The following is an 18,064-nucleotide window of genomic DNA, read 5'->3' on the forward strand; positions in this document are numbered from 1 at the left end:
AAAGCATCTCCAAATCTGAAGCCATTATTTTGATTCTGGAGCAAGGCAGTGTGTGACTAATAGTGACGTCACGAACAAGGGGGCGGGGCTTTATGAATCTACCCAGTACCAAGCTCATTTTGTAGCAGTTTTGGGACACTTTAAGTCATTTTTGGTGTTTTGCATTTGACTAAAATATCAGCCTGCGTGTTTTGGGTATTTTAGATAAAACATTTTTCTGATTTCAGGAAACAAAAAAAGTGATGTCGGTTGTCCTTTAAGTATCTGTGTCCTTTTTGTCCACTAGAGGGCGAGCTTAAACTACAGATTGACCTGCACAGTCCCGAAATAAGAAAGCCTTGACTGTTTTATGACCAAAAGTGTCACCAGATGAGATGAGATAACCTTTATTTGTCTCACAATGAAGACATTCCTATTTAATAGCAGCAAAGTTATGAAAGAAACATTCTAGTTGCCTTTTTTTTTTGGACTGATACATATTTGTGTAATCAGTCTTACTGTATAATTGTTTTTAATCTTCAAGGCAAAAAAAATGTATAACAGGCCCTTGTGAAAGGGTTCATTACGGGGGCGTCTAACACTCTTTCGGTCATTGCCAACAGCTCAAGACACCCAGCGACCGGCGTTAAGTAGTCATAATTTCACCATTTTCTCACAGACGTAAGAGTCAAGGGGCAGCTGCGTAAAACTTCCCCCGCGCCGAGGTCACTTGGAGCAGTTGGGGGGGAGTTGGGCATTGTGAACAAGAAGGCGATTCATTGATGGTTAGTGGACTTCGTCAAATATGGCGACGTTTCATGTGTCAGTACTTCTTTGGTGTTTTAACGACATTGCAAATGTTAACGGGCAATAAACAAGCCGTCATCTTGAATTGAAAATACCCAGCAAAGCTTAAACTTTCAACTCATTCACTGCCATTCACGTTGTTTTCTTCTTGAATTGAAAATATGGCGTAGAGTGCCATTCCCGAATTTGTTCTGGTTTAGTTTTTTCATGCTTGGGTGCTGATAAAGCGCTGGGCAGACCTCTGGCAATGTTTTCGCTTTTCCACAAGGGGACAGTGTCTCCCTTTTTTTCCTGTTAGCGCTTTGTTCCAGCTTCAGCTGTTGTTAAAGCCCTATATAAACCAAGATTAATGTTTTCCATTGTATTTTGGACAGCTGCCCTCATTTCAAGCTCATATAACTCAGGACCCATATAATTTAGGAATTAACTTTATTTTTCTGATGAAAGAAGAGAGTAAGGTTTCTTATGCTGCATTGAATGTTTATGTAGTCCAAAAACTCAATATGCTGTGGGTCCTGGAATTCGAGTGACAATGACAAAAACCCTGACACTGGAGTGGACACACTTTTGCACGTCTGGAAGTGAATGAGTTAAAACATAAGGAAAACTACATTGCTCGTCTGGTCTCAAAGAGTTGTACAGGTAATGCACGGTAATTTTTGACCCTATTTGTGGTTTGGCTATTTTTATTTATTCCCTGCATACCGTTTTGAATAATAATAATAATACATTTAATTTCTAAGATACAATACAAATACAATAATGAGCAATTTCCCCTTTAAAGGGGAGGGGCCAGTGCTGTGAATACCATGTGACAGGAAGTGACTTCTCACTGCAAATTGAGCACCTGCATTGTGATTGGCGGTCATGTTCCAAAGTGGCCATCTTTTCCAATTAATATTGTTTGTTATCATTATTTTCACTCTGCTTGAATGCTAATCTAATGCTAAGCAAACAATTAATGAAGAAAAATACAAACAGGACAGGAATGAACAGCTCTGTATGAATTCATCTCCTTTGGAGTCAAAAGTTTGGATTTAAAACTTGCAGCGTGTGTTTCCACCGCCAAGCCAAAGACAAAAAACAAGATGAAAAGAAACATCCAAGGTAAGGCTGACTGCACCATGTTGCTTTGCATGTTTGTTGAAAATGAAAAGACATGATTTTGTTACAAAATGACTGTTTTAACTCATTCACCGCCAGATGTGCAAAAATGTGCACACTCCAGTGTCATAGTTTTTGTCATTGTCACTCAAATTCCAGGACCCACAGAAGATTGAGTTTTAGGACTACATAAACATTCAATGCAGCGTTAGAAACCTTAGAGTCTTTTGTTTCATCAGGAAAAATAGTTAATTCCTAAATTGTATGGATCTGGAGTTATATGATCTTGAAGTGAGGACGGCTGTCCAAAATACAATGCAATATATTGCTTTATATGGCGCTTTAACAACATCTGAAGCTGGAACAAAGCACTAACATAGAAAAATAATGGAAATTCTGCCCCCTTGTGTAAAAGAAAAAACATCGCCAGAGACCATGGCCAACGCTTTATCTGCACCCAAGCATGAAAAAAAAACAACCCAAACAAATTCGGGAATGACGCTCTGTCATATTTTCAATTCCAGAATACATTTGTGAATGAGTTAAATATGACTTCAGTAGTCCTGTAAGATTCAACCATTTTGTAAATAATAAAAAAAAATAATTGGCTTATATGAGACTAGTGTTGGATTTCAATATGACTTTGTTCTTAGAGGTTTTTGCTTTTATTCACACAAAATTGCAACTACTTACAGACTCTCATCAGAATCTAAATACTGTAAAATGTCCTTGTGATAGTAGGATGGGATATTGCATAGAGCTGACATGCAGAAAGCAGCACATTAGGTCTTATCACCAAATTCATGTTTCGAGGAGCACTTTGATCGCTTTTTTCCCTCCGTTTTCCTCAAAAACTTGAAGACGATGGCAAACACTAACACCTGCCCGTTGACAAACATGTCAACGAGTCCTCGGCGGCTCGTTCCGAACTTCGAAAATAACCCAAAAGGTTGTCGTTCATGCTGTCGAGTTTTTCAACAGCTGTTTAAACAGACCACCTCACACACCCTTGCAAACCCCCCACTCCCTAATTTGTAATTATTCCAACATGTCTCCTGGTTTAATATGCCAAAATCAAGTCTGTAATTCGTTTGTTGACTACTAGCTTTTCCAGCTATATTGAGAACATTTCTTAGTGTGAGTTGCTGCGTCCCAAAACTCTAATTTTTGCGCATGTTTGGGGTCGGAGGTGTTGAACATTCTGGATTAATGACGCATTGCTATACATCTGTTTGGCCTCCGACATGCGTTGTAAGGTGTCAAGTGATTTACATGATGGAGTTTGTCGCAATGAACAATATTATGCGCCTTTGCATGTTGTCATTTTTACAGTGGGAGCAGTGAAAAAAGAAGCTTGAATTAAATAAAATTGTACCCGAATGTAAAATATCCCAAACTTTTGTAAGTTATATAATTGTAACAGTTTTTTCTTCCCTTCACCGCAGCTGTAATAGCAGTTTAAAGATTTAGTTAGAGGTGTGGCGTCAAGGGGAGAGAAGTGGATAATATGCGATTTAAAGTGCTGAAAAATCGGATATTGAGCAGAACACATTTAGGGTTCTCATCGGAGTGTCAAAAAAAGTATCAGGTGAGATAAAAGACGTAAGTCATACCGGTGCAGCTGCAGTTTTAGCGCATATGAGCATTTAAAACGTCGCTCTGGTTAGCACGCTGCTTTTCTTCAACAATAAAAGCGCAAAGTAAGAATGACAAGCTTGGATTTATTCTTCCCAAATGTTGGATGAAATAAGGTTCCAATAGACAAACAAATTCAGGACTTTACGCAATGAAAGCCAGTTGATTCCAGGAGCGTTTTAGTAAGGGGGTCCCTTTTACCCAAAACACAGGAAATCCGACACCCTCTGATAGTCTGGAAAGATCTTTTCATTCACTAAGTGCTTGTGCAGCAAAGCGTCCTGACGAGGCCACATCAAACCCCTCTGCAGATCAGGAGTTGCGGTTTGTCGTGCTTCGGCCAAGCTTCACGTGGTTTCAATTAACTACACAAACGTAGAAGTAAATAAATAAATAAATAAACAAGTGAATGAATGAATTAATGATCGAATGAATTAATAAAGTAATAAAAAAGGAAATATGTAGGTAGTATATAGGTAAATAAACAATTAAGTAAAAAACAAATAAGCCAATCAACAAATAAGTAAATAAACAAATCAGTACATTAATAAGAAAATAAATGGGTAAATAAATAAGTAAATAAATAAATAAATAAACAAACAAATAAGTAAATTAATACGCAAATAATTAGGTAGATAAATACATACGTGAGTAAACAAATAACTAAAATAAGTAAACTGATGAATGAACAGTTAAATAATTAACTAAATAATAAATGAATACATACATTTATTCATGTATTAATTAACAAATACATTAATTAGCAAATAAATAGGAAAATAAAGAGGTAAATAAATAAGTAAACAACCACCTAAAGTAAATAAATACCTAAAAAAATAAACAACTACCTAAATCATTAACTACCTAAATAAATAACTACCTAAATAAACAAATAAATAAATACGTAAATTAACAAGCAAATAAATAGATAAATAAATACGTTAAAAAATACCTACATAAGTAAATAAATACCTTTAAAAATAAATACTTGAATAAGTAAATCAATCAATCAATCAACCAATCAACCAATCAATCAACCAATCAACCAATCAATCAATCAATCAATCAATCAATCAATCAATCAATCAATCAATCAATCAATCAATCAATCAATCAATAAATGCGTAAATTAACCAGCAAATAAATAGGTAAATAAATAAGTTAAAAAATACCTACATAAATAAATACCTAAAAAATTAAATACCTGAATAAGTAAATAAATAACTAAATAAATGAATAAACAAATAAATAAATAACAAAAATAAATATACCTCGAAAATACAGTAAAGTCTCGTTATATCGATATTCAAGGGAGCCCGAAAAAATATCGATATAACCGGGACTATCGATATATCCGACCCTGTTTACATGTAATTTTCTCCGTGCGTGCATAGAAATAGTATCGATATAACCGGGACTATCGATATATCCGATATCGATATAACGAGACTTTACTGTACATAAATACATAAATAAATACATATATAAATAAATACATAAATAAATACATAAATAAATAATGTAAAAAAATCATCACAATCTAATTCATGTACTTTGTTTTGATTGATTGATTTTTTTTTGAATAAAGTTAAGTGAGATTCCATTTCAAATAGTTGGAGTATGTTTGGAATCCATTTTCCTGTCCCATCTCCCGTCCTCGTCAAAACCAGTTTGAAGGATTGTAATTAACATCTGTTGTCCAATTTCCCAGCCACATAAAAGAGTCATAAAAGGAAGCAGCCACCACGCTCAGGAATCGTGTCAAATGAGTACCCAGCGGATACCGGGATTGAACGTTCTCCCGTCGACAGTGTCTAATGGCTTTGTCGTGATACATTAGTCCGGAACGTCCCACGGGAGACCACCCGAGATCTCCTGGCTGATCCCCCACATAAAACAAATGGCAATTTTTGCAACAGCGGGACACAAAGCTTCATCCTGCCCCATCTATTAACCCCTATCACAAAGCACCCGCACACTGCAGTCGACATTTGTCGGCATCCCGCTGACAGACGGGAAGACGGAGCAGAGAGGGAATGTAGGGAAAGTTTGGGGCGGCGACAGCCTTTGGAGGGAAAAATGATAAGGAGGCGGGCGGAGTGGCGGTGAAGAATGAACCTGCCGCTGTGGATGCCAGAAGTTCTCCGAAAGAACATTGCTCATCCTGACCATAATATGTCACGACAACAATAAGGGGGGGGGGGGGGGATGGTGAGAAGGGCATTAACCCAAAGACAAGAATGTGCCAAATAGAGGTAAAACTAACAACGGACAAGAAGTGAAATGTCAAGACGCTACGCGAACAAGCAGATTTCCAAGAAGTCCAAGATGGCGCCCGAGTAGTCAGCCGTTAGCAAGTGCTCTCACGAGCCAATGTATAAAATTAATACATTTTATTTATAAGCGCCTTTCAAAACTCTCAAGGTCACTTTACAGTCACAGGATATTTTTTTCTGCGGGTGAGCAGCGGCAGTCACACGCGCAAACCCGGAAGTAACTCAAAATAGATAGAAAGCTAGCTAGCTAGCTAATAGATAGCTAATATATAGTTAAGCTAGCTAAGATGTCAAACTAAATATATTCACTGCAGACACAAAATATTGAAGAAAATGAGTTATTGTAATATCTGATACCTCTAAAACATGGCATGTCTACCAAATGCCTGTCAAATATGGTAACTTTTGTATGTGGTCGCAGCTTGGAATTGAAGCGGATTTACGGAGGGCGAGAGATGTGAGACAATCTCTATTTGTCAATGCATGCTACAGCTTCATTTTTGCTTTCCACATTTAGCTGGTAGTAGACGTGCACATATAACACCATGACGTCCCTGATCCACTGGTGAAAAGGACGCTTTGGTCCTCACCTCTTTCATCTAGAACTGCTTCATACAACAGAGGGTGTACAGAAAGTGCTTCAGATTAAATGCCTGTCTGTGTTTTTTGTGTTGTCACATTATTAGTTGTTTAGTTTTTGTTGTTCTTGTTTTGACTTCAAGATGGCGCCGCGAGAGTGGCTGTCTTTACAGCAGCGGTGTACTTTGTTTTTCTACTTCTTCCTTTCCTTTCCACTTACTTTCATCACTTTGCTGCTGTGAAATGTAATTTTTTTATTTCGTTATTTTTGTTGTTTTGATTTCAAGATGGCGCTGCGAGAGTGGCTGTCTTTACAGCAGGTCATGTATTTTGTTTTTCTACTTCTTTCTTTCCTTTCTTCTTACTTTGCTGCTGTGAAATGTAAATATCTCCACTGCGAGATTAATAAAGGCGAATCCAATCCGAGACAACACACAAGGTGCTAAGAACAAAAGGGCCCTGTCCTACCCTTGACCACAAGGTCATTTCCAGCAAGTCCTGGTCCATTCAATCTCTCAAAACACAACAGAATTGTCTGCGTTATTGTTTCAACCCGTTATCACTCCTGTGCCCTTTTTTGACAGCATGAAATATTTGGCAATGACACACCGTTTGCGAATCCAAAACGCAAAGCAGCCGTGACGAATTGACTGTGAGGGCCAGCATCCATCGTGATGCATTGAAATTCTTCTGTCAGGACTGGCCTGCCAAGTAGGAATCAAGTAGGAAATGGCACTGGAGAAGGGGAGGTTGGAGTGCAATGATAAATGTCCCTTTACGTCACAATCCCCAAATGCTCTTGTAGATTACAACGACACGCCGGACGCCGTCTGACACCATGGCGTGGTGATGACGGCTCATCTTTCTTCTTGCTCATCTTTGCGTTTTGTTTTTCTTGATTATGCCAAAGACCTTTGGACAAAAAGGTTTAAAGGACAACTGACACCATTTTTTGTTTCCTAACTGACATCATACAAACGTTTTATAGCATCTAAAATACCCAAAACACGTGATCGTGATGTCACACCAGGACGTCTTTGTCTTGCTCTAGAATCAAAACAATGGCTTCAGATTCGGAGAAGATGCTTTATTGTTACTCATCCAGTTCTGAATATGATTCAAATAGTTCTGAAGAGGAAAGCATAAATGTTTGCAATGATTAAAGAAGTCCTTCCGTATCATTTTGAAGCGTCTGGACTCCAATGTAGCTCCCCGAAAATGCACAAGATGGCGCCCAAGCTCCGTTGGAAATGGGCTGATTTGTCTTTTGATTTGTGTCAACTCGTATCAATATAGTAGTCTTGGTGCAACACACGATTCACCATCGCGTTATTTATGTGTTTTCCTTCTAATTTCACCATCAACATGGATCAACATGATATTTTCAGACCAAACAAAGTACCCAAAATGCATTGTGTGTCGCTTTCTCAGTCAGGGGCGTTCCTGACGTGACATCACGTCAGGAATCGTCTTCCTGAGGAATCGACTTCCTGAATATTCAGCGCGAGTTTTAAAACGTAAAAATATTGCTATATGCGGTGGAATCTCTGTAAAATATGCTCAGTAGAAGTCATTTGAAGTGATTTTACAAATTATGGACACAACTTGTCCGGAGGCGGTGGTTGTCCTTTAAAAATATCTACCAATCACTACAGGAAAAGAAAATGCATTCTAGGTGAAGACAGGAGGCTGCATCTTGTGAAAATGTGGAAAAAAACAAGTTATGAGGCGGCAGGAAAAGCACCGGTAGCGCTTAATTGAAAGTGTAGCGTTCTCGGGAGAGAAAAAGGCGGCGTGCCAAACGCAAATCCGCTTGGCACTAAAAGACGGAGCAGTTAGGGAATCTTTAACGGGGCCGCAATCCATTACGGCGAGCCATAAACGTCGGAGAGAATACACACATCATCGCAGAGTGGAATGTTGAGCGTACTCTTCCTCTAGACTCATCCTCCTTTATGCGGCCATAAGACGAGACTTTTTATGATGACTTTGTAGAAGTTGCTCAAAGTAAAGCGCAGACTCTTTTTTTTTTTTTTTTTTTACGAGTATTCACATTGTTTGAATGCTGTCGTTTCATTCCTGACGACGTCGACACTGTTTGAAGTCTTTATGGTGGGTTAGGCTCCAGCACGCCCGTGACCCTTTTGAGGATGAAGCGGTTTGGGAAAATGGAGGGGGAGGGTGGACTTTGGCCTATAATGTTTTTTCTCCATACATTCTTTGTTAATTTTATTTAGCTTTATTGTACTATGCTGTCTCCAGCCGGATTAGCATTGCAAAATGAATTGATAAAGCAAATAAATAATATAAATAAAATAAAATGAATATACAGATAACATCTGAGTTACGACCGGGTTCCGTTCCGACAAAACGATCGTAAGTCAAACGGTCGTAAGTTCAAATCCATTCAAAATGGCCGACGTGCCGTTTACGCGAAGCAATGTTTTCTATTGAATACTATTATATACCAAACTGTTGACAGTTCATTTATAAATTGTAAAAAATGTGGTTATAAAATTTACAATATACAATATACAAGCGGTTTGGCGATAGTGGTCGTAATTCGCACCGGTTGTAACTCAGATGTTACCTGTACTATATATAAATGAACATTTTTATTAAACAAAATTGAAAATGTAATAAAACCTATGCTTTATAAAGATACATACATGTACAACTGGAGAGAATACTAGATATGCTACTAGAAAAATGGTTGTACGTACTGTTGTTCATAACTTGATTTTTCGTAAGTAGGGGAGCAAAAGGCTCTGCACATGTACGCTTGTGCTTGTGTGGCTTGTCTGGTGAGAATGCCAATTGCTCGCAAAGCACATATTTCAGTTTCAACAGACACCTGGAAATTATCACGTAAAAGGGTTACGCTTTGAAATAACCTTGAGCCAAAGCATTAGCATTGAGTCATGCTACGCTAAATCCCCGCATGTGCACGGCAACAAAAAAAAAAATCCACTAGCTGTTTCCCCTCATCCACACGTTGTCTCCGTACTAAAGTTTATCTTTTGCGTTTGTTTCTGGAACAGAGCCACGGTGCGAGGAACGCCGACGGGGATAAGCACAACCTGAACGATGACAACTTGTTTGTCAGCAGTGCCCCGAAACGTCTCCGACACGTCTCGAAGATGTCGGCCAGGGTCGCTTGTGCTCCGGGTAAGGGTCATTGCCGTTCCGCCCCGTCGGTGTTGCGTACGCGCATTTCGGATTGTAGGGGGAACTGTTGAAATGAAACAAGACAACTTGACAGATTTGTTACATTTACATTGTTACATGTTTACTTGTTGTTAAAAAATAAAATAAAATGCGAGGAAGGAGCAGAAAGGTAAGTGGAAACACATTTTTGAGCAGTGCTAGTCACAAATTTATTCAGGAATAGAAAATATGACGTGCAGCGCCATTCCCGAATTTGTTCGGGCTTAGTTTTTTCTTGTTTGGGTGCCGATAAAGCGCCGGCCATAGCCCCTGGCAATGTTTCTCCCTTCCAGAAGGGGGCACCATTTCCCTTTTTTTCCATATTAGCGCTTTATTCCCGTTTCAACTGTTATTAAAGCGCCATATAAATCAATACTTATTGTATTGTATTTAGTACAGCCGCCCCCATTTCAAACTCAGATAACTCCAGACCCATATAATTTAGGAATTAACTCGATTTTTTCTGATGAAAGAAGAGAGTCTAAGGCTTCTTACGCTGCATAGAATGTTTATGTCGTCCTAAAACTCAATATTCTGTGGGTCCTGGAATTTGAGTGACAGTGACAAAAACCCTGGCACTGGAGTGGACACATTTTTGCACATGTCTGGCAGTGAATGAGTTAATCACACAAAACCAATGAATTCAAAATTAACTTTTAAAATTAAAAACTAAATTTGAAAAAAAGACAAAAAAATGCAACAATGCTATACTCTATAAAAATAATACATTTGAAAAATTAGGAAATATAATTTGTTGTTTTTTTTTTGTTTGATTACAAAAAGCCATTCAAAAATCTGATACTTTTTTGTTTTATGGAAAAAATACATGACAAAAAAATAAAGAATAACTTTGCAAATGTTGGAACTATTTTTTAATTAAACAACTGTAGTATTTTTTTGTCCTCACTGTTGATGGACAAGCATTGCTTACATTATTCAGAATCCAATTGTTCTCATTTGAAAAGTGACTGGAACTAGACCACTTTTGGTGATCAAAACCATTTAGTAGGCTCACTCACACAGACAAAGAAAATAATCTAGATCTTCTCCATTAATCTCCATGTGTGTGTTGTCATCACTTTGTGTGCGGTGTATTAGAAATCGCTCTCCGGTGTCGCTCGCCAGCCAAGCTGCTGATGGCTTGGGAATGATAAGTGGATGGGTAAATCCATGGCAGTAAAATAACTCCGTGACAGCATCCGGTTTCACGATTCACACTGCACTGTCATGACACAGGTGGTGCGAGGCGATCCCATGAAAACCACGTCTGATTCGACCGAAGATATCACAAGACATTGCCTTAATTATCAACTTGAGGACATACACAGCAGCTGGAAATTATTTACTATATATATATATATATATACACTGTGTATGTATATATATATACTGTATATATGTTTGTGTGTGTGTGTGTATATATACAGTATGTACAGTATATATGTGTGCATGTATGTATATATGTATGCATATATGTATGCACATTTGTACATATGTGTGCATGTGTATATACACGTGTATATGCAGGCGTATATGCATGTGTGTATGCAGGTGTATACGATGTGTATATGTACGTGTGTGTGTGTGTATGTGTGTATATGTGTATGTATGTATATGTATATATCTGTATATACATGCATATATATGTATGTGTGTGTATGTGTATATATATATATATATATATATATATATGTATATGTAAACGTATGTATATATATATATATATATATATATATATATATATATGTATATATGTGTATATACATGCATATATATGTATGTGTGTGTATGTGTATATGTATGCATATATCTCTGTGTATGTTTATATGTATGCTTATTCCAAAATCAATTAAATTCTTGTCTTTTTTTACCCAGGGAAAAATAGAAAACTTACCAATCACATTCTACAAGTAGTGTGCATAATGCCACCAACTTGAGCAGTTGAAAGTTTTCTTTTTTGCATCAACTCTCTTGCTCCGTCAGATTGTATCAGGAGTGGCAATGCACAGCTATATTGATATCATAGCAGAGATCTTCAGGTTCAATTCTATGAGGTCAATGTTTGTCTCATCAGACCACAGAATTGTGCCTCTTGTGGTCTGGGAGTCGTTTCGGTGCTTTTGGCTAAATTCCAACTGGATTGCAAAGTGCTTTTTACCAAGAAATTGCTTCCATCTAGCCACTCTGCATTAAATCCGTGGATTTGCTGCACACTGTGAGGACTCTTTTTCTTATAGGTCTCCAAAATACTTTTGGCAAAAGAGAGGAAGTGTATTGCCATGTTTACATTTTGTTCAAATTGCATTAGCTAACATTGAGGCTTTTTGTTTGTAATTCCCGGAGTGACCTTGTTACCATGACGCCGATCTGCTTCTTTTTCCTTTGTGTGTGTGTGTGTGTGTGTGTGTGTGTGTGTGTGTGTGTATGTGTGTGTGCTTTGGAGCCCCTCGACACCCCCCACAGATTAAAGACTCTTTCATCCCATACATTTTTTACGGCTGACTTTGCACTGCTTTTCAGCTTCAAAGTGACACATACAACTGCTTTTCAAAGTATTTTTTTGGGATGATTCGACAAAACAAACTCAAATAACCACAATATTTTTCTTTTAAATTCAGCCATTGAAGCAAATTTCACTTAGCGCTGTGAAATTTGATTGGCGTGTGTGTCATTGCGTGTGAAAAAGAGTGGCAATAGCGGCCCAAAAAAACTCAGTCGAAGTCTGCAGCCATTTTTTAACCATAGAGACAATGTTTGCCTTGGAAACCGACTTCCAATTTGAATTTTGATTGATGCTGAAAAATTGGACGGCATTTATTTGTGAACTATTTGACTTTGTATTGCGGAGCCCAATGGTGAAGTTTAATAGAAAATGGAATACTCATCTCACAAAAACATGGTTTTATGTTTATAGGAGTTAAATATTAACTCGTTCACTGCCAGTCGTGCAAAAATATGTCCACTCCAGTGCCAGGGTTGTCATTGTCACTTGAATTCCAGTTCCCACAGAATATTGAGTTTTAGGACTGCATGAACATTCAATGCAGCGTTAGAAAAAGACTTAATTCCTAAATTAAATAGGTTTGGAGTTATATGAAAAATATAATGCAATGCATAGATATTGGTTTATATAGCGCTTCAACAACAGCTGAAGCTGGAACAAAGTGCCAACATGGAAAAAAGGGAAATGCTGCCCCCTTTTGGAAAATAATTAAATGATGCCAGAGGCCATGGCCAGCGCTTTATCAGTACCAAAGCATGAAAAATCAAAACCTGACGTCATATTTTCAAATTTGAATGAATTCGTGAATGGCAGTGAATGAGTTAATGACCCGTGACAGTATTTTAAAACTTTTTGGACGTTTGGCTTGTTTATAGTGGTCTCCGTTGTCATGGATGTGACCAAATGCCAACAAATGGCTCCTCTAACAAGTTGATAAAAGCCAGGCGTTGCGTCACTTTAGCTAAGACTTGTCGTCCGTGGGCAGAGACACGCCAACAGACAGTATCACCAATTAAATCTCAGGTTTGAGGCTTGTCGGCCAAGCTAGACTTTTCCCAGAATGTCTGTCTTTCCACGTGGGAAACGTTAGCGTCACATGAGTCCGAAGCGAGATTTGTTTTCACCTTCCGTCATATTGACGCCGTGCCCATTTGTGACGGATCAGAGCGAGCCGTCACATCTTCGAGCGAGGACATTCCCAGAAGTAAACACATTAGTTCTTCATAACCGTCGGGATGAACCATCCCAGGGCATCCGTATCGCTAACATCTCACGTTCTTTTTTCTTGACACGGCGATCCCAGATGCGGCCTTTCTACTCAGGAGTTCTTACTTGCGCTGTTTACACGGATTGTGCCAGCTGGATTCAGGATCGTGAACCGGCGGTTTGTTTTGAATTATCAATGGAGGGTAAAGCTTCTCTGTCTGCATGACTTTTACCCCTTTGAGGTTGGCTTGCGTTACAGACTGCAAGCGGGTGGCCATGATACGTATCGACCGCTGTATAAGGTACTTAATGTACTGAATGGAAAATATGGTTATTGCCTCAGATAACATTTGGGAACATAAAGGTTGTATAAAGTATGATATGATAGTCACTTGAGGAATTTCAGGAACATCTAAATTGTTTATTTTCTCATGACCAATGAAAGCGAAACATTTGACTTGTTTGTATGTACTGATAAGAAGACTGATGGATGATTGGAGAAACGAATGGATGGCTTGAAAGAGAATGAGGGACGGTAAACATATGGATGAATGGATTGACTGATCATGACTGGCCGGATTATTACAACCCCCACTCGTGCCTTGTTAGCTTAAATGAATTCCACCAACCCCGAGTTTCTTTTACAAGCCTGCGAAGAATCACAGCCTGGCTGTAAAAAGCAGCCACTCATGCTGATCTTCAGACACGGGCTGATAAATGACTTATGAATGATGCCCTCGCATTCCCCATAACGGCTGAAGTGATAACTTGAATGGATCCGTTTTTTGCTCTTTGTAGTATGAGGTGACAAACATTCAATTACCATAATTTCCGGTATATAAGGTGCATCAAAAAGCTTTCATTTCCTTCAAAAGATGACCCTGCGCCTTATATCTAGGTGCGCCTTATATGTGAAGTAATATTGAGCCAAAAAAGGTCTCAGTCAGCTATCCCGTAGAAGAAGTAGTGCGTAACCCCATCCTCTACTGTAGCGCCTTATAATGTGGTGTTCCTTATATTTTAAAAACTTTTATATATTTTTCTATATTACATATGAAAAACACTTTTTATTCATTGAAGGTTCGCCTTATAGTCCGGTGCACCTTATCCACCAAAAATATGGTATTTATACTTCCTTGCTAACATATGTTTGGGAAATGAGCTACTTGCTGCTGCATCAAGCAGTAATATTATCCTGTGCAATTGTGTAGGCCTACTGCACTCCCTAAGGGACCAAAACCCTAATCCTCATTCAAACCCTAACTCAGACGTGAAACCATCACACTTTTTTGAACCGTAATGTCACACCCTTCTTTGCAATTCTTCCCCCAATCAACAGTACATTTCAATTGATTTTTGATGCAATATCAAATATGTCATCTTGGAATACCTGTGCAGAAAGCCACTTGGACTTCTACTGAAACGCATGTCTCCGGGACCTATCTGGCATCTCAGGAGGTCCCTAATGGGGAACGGAGTTCCCCTCCCATCTGTCCTCACAGTTCAGAGGCTAAAGCAGCAGAGAAACGGGACACCACCACCCTTTGCCAACATGCGAGTGGACATGCGTGGGTTAAATAGAGGCCAAAGTGGCTTAAAGTTGATGAGTGGCCGCTGATTGCGCTAGAGCCTCGTCCGCGTCTCGGAAACGTAACGCTGAGCTGAGAGCGACTCTCCCGAGACCTGGGCTTTCCTTAGTTGAGGCTACCGGGACCCCCGGACAGATGACAGCTGAATCCACCCACCCACCGCCACCACAGAACTGATTTAAGACCTGACTGCTGCTTTCTTCCATAACCCTTACAATCCATGTCCACCATAAAAACTGAGAAGCCTGGATAGATGCTCTCGAGGACCAGACTTGTGCAACCCCGCTCTAGAAAGTGTCTCCATCGTATAGAAAATGAATAAACAAACAAAGAAACACAAATAGATGAATCATAGATTCGTCATAGATTAATTCATTCACTGCCATTCCCGAAACATGAATATAGGACGTGGAGCGCCATTCCTGTCTTTGCTCAGGTCGAAACCTTTTGTTTTTTCCAATGGGTGCCGATAGAGCGCTAGTCCGACCTCTGGCTATATTTTTTCCCGTCCACGACGGGGAAGTGTTTGCCTTTTGTCCATGTTAGTGCTTTGTTGCAACTTCAGCTGTTGCTAAAGCGCTATATAAATCAATGTATGTATTGCATTATATTTTGAAAACCCACCTTCATTTCAAGCTCATAAAACTCCATACCTATATAATTTAGGGAATAACTTTTTTCCTGATGAAAGAAGAGAGTCTAAGGTTTCTTACGCTGCATTGAATGTTTATGTAGTCATAAAACTCAATATTCTCTGGGTCCTGGAAGTTAAGTGACAATGACAAAAACCCTGACACTGGAGTGGGCACATTTTTACATTGCCATACATTACATTACACTGCCATACATTTGTATGGCAGTGAATGAGTTATTCTAGTTTCAAAGTACTGATAAGAATACAAAATAGGAGGAATAAAGTAAATATACACATTTAAATGTAATGGTTGCATTAGTAATGCGTTACTGCCATCAACAGGACTGGGGTGGAACAGCAACAACTTTGGCGTTAGCATCGCTCCCACCAAGTTATGTGAACTCAGAGACACCACACCCATGGTTGGAATGGAAATATAAGCCCGAGCTTGGCTGTTCGCGTCTTGATTGCTCCACGAAATTTACATGCGGAGAAAGACGCAGCCTTGATGGCAACAAAATACTCAAATGTTCTCCAGTCATTGTAATCTGATGACATTTTGCCAGAATGGGTTCATTTTATGCGTTCACCAGCCTGTTGAAGCACTTTGTCACCTGATGGTGATGACTGGCGCAACGGTAATGCCTGGCGGTGTCAAGGGAAGGATAAAGAGGGGGGTGCGTGGGTGGGGGAGAAGAAATAGGATAAGGAAGGAATCCTCACGTCTTTGACGTTGTCATCACCTTGTTCTGATTGCATTTCATCGAGTTCGCTATCGAATTACTGGATACCCGCCTTCTATTCTTATTATTTTCCACGGAAACTGAAGGACAACTCAGTCAAGAGGACGTTTATGTGGACCTTTTCGCGACTTTTATGACATAGTTTTATGCGTTTCATATTGCTTGTGTGCCTGCGTGCAAAATGGCAAAAGCCGACTTGCCACTTTATATTTTATTTATTTATTTTAATCATATCTCTTCAGTCATGGCAATATCTCTGCACCAGTGACATCATATCAAGGTGGCGGCCCAAAGATCCGTTTGTTTTACTCGCTCCACTGGAAGAAATGATCTTGTTTCACTTACTTTTAATATAATTTCCGGGGTATAAGGCATACCCGAAAGCCTTTATTGTCATTAATAGATACCCCTGCGCCTTATACGCAGGCGCGTCTTATATGTAAAGTAATATTGAGCCACAACTACTGTCAACAGTCGCCTACCCCCATCCTAATTCATATACCGCTTTCACAACAGCTGCAGCTGTAATAAAGCGCTTCACATAATAGTCAATACAAAGCAAAATAATAAACATAACAGGAACCTAAAAATATGGACAGTTATGCAATCTTTACTTTCTCCATCTACTCTATGATGTTTGAGTACAAGACAAAAACGTGATTACATGATATACAGTAAAGTCTCGTTATATCGATATCGGTTATATTGATAGTACCGCTTATTACGATACTATTTCTATGAACGCAAGGAGAAAATTACATGCGCGCAGGGTCGGATATATCGATAGTCCCGGTTATATCGATATTTTTTCGGACTCCCGAGAATATCGATATAACGAGACTTTACTGTATTCGTATATTATATTTGTAAAATTGTTATCATTCATTGAAGATGCGCCTTATACTACAGCGCACCTTATACACTGGAAAATACAGACGCTCCCCAACTTACAAACGAGATACGGTCCGAGCGGTTGTTCGTAAGTTGAATTCGTTCAGGCATTTATGTTTAAGGTTTATATAAGTATGTTCAAGATTTATATAAGTATGTATAAGCCTCATATAAATAACCGAAATAAATGCTATATAAAGACATGTACTTGTACGACTGGAGAGAATACAACATGTTACTACTAAAATGCTCGTAGGTACAGTTGTTCGTAACTCGAATGTTCGTAAGTAGAGGAACGTCCGTATGTACTTATGTTTTCATTTTAGTTCTGTACTGCTGTGAAAGTATTGAACCAAAATAACATGCTGATGGCCCTCCATCTGAATCATGTACATTTTATATTTCTAAAAACAGTTTTAAGCTTTGAAATCTGGTGTAGGTTTCTAAATTAGTGTCACACAGGGTTTCTTTCCCAAGTTATAGCTTCAAAAGTAAAGAGCAATCTTTTTGGATTTTTAATCAAACAATTATAGAGCTGGCAAATTTAGCCGGCTGCCTTGTGTATCCTAGCAACCGGTGCCTTTAACCCCCCCCCATAAAAAGACGGCCATTGACTCGCGTACATCCCAGCATGCCTCGCCTCATCTCGACCTTCCACAATGGCCGCCTGGTGAGATTAAAAAGCCAACTCAACTGGAGTGTCACTCTGCACTTTTTCTTTTAAGGGTGGTGCTTTCAAAGACGCCGCGTCACGTTTTGTTTTTCTGTTATTTTCCAGTCCAGCGATGCGAGATATTGGCCACACAAAGTTTGCTCATTGTTTCCTCGCTAACATTTACGACGATCACGCTGCCATCTGCGCCCGCCGCCGTCATTCCCGCCAACCGCCCGCCGCCTCGTGACGCTGATGG

Source organism: Hippocampus bargibanti, linkage group LG15 (genome assembly GCF_051943395.1).
Source record: "Hippocampus bargibanti isolate YZ-2025 linkage group LG15, ASM5194339v1, whole genome shotgun sequence".
NCBI classification, from domain to species: Eukaryota; Metazoa; Chordata; class Actinopteri; order Syngnathiformes; family Syngnathidae; genus Hippocampus; species Hippocampus bargibanti.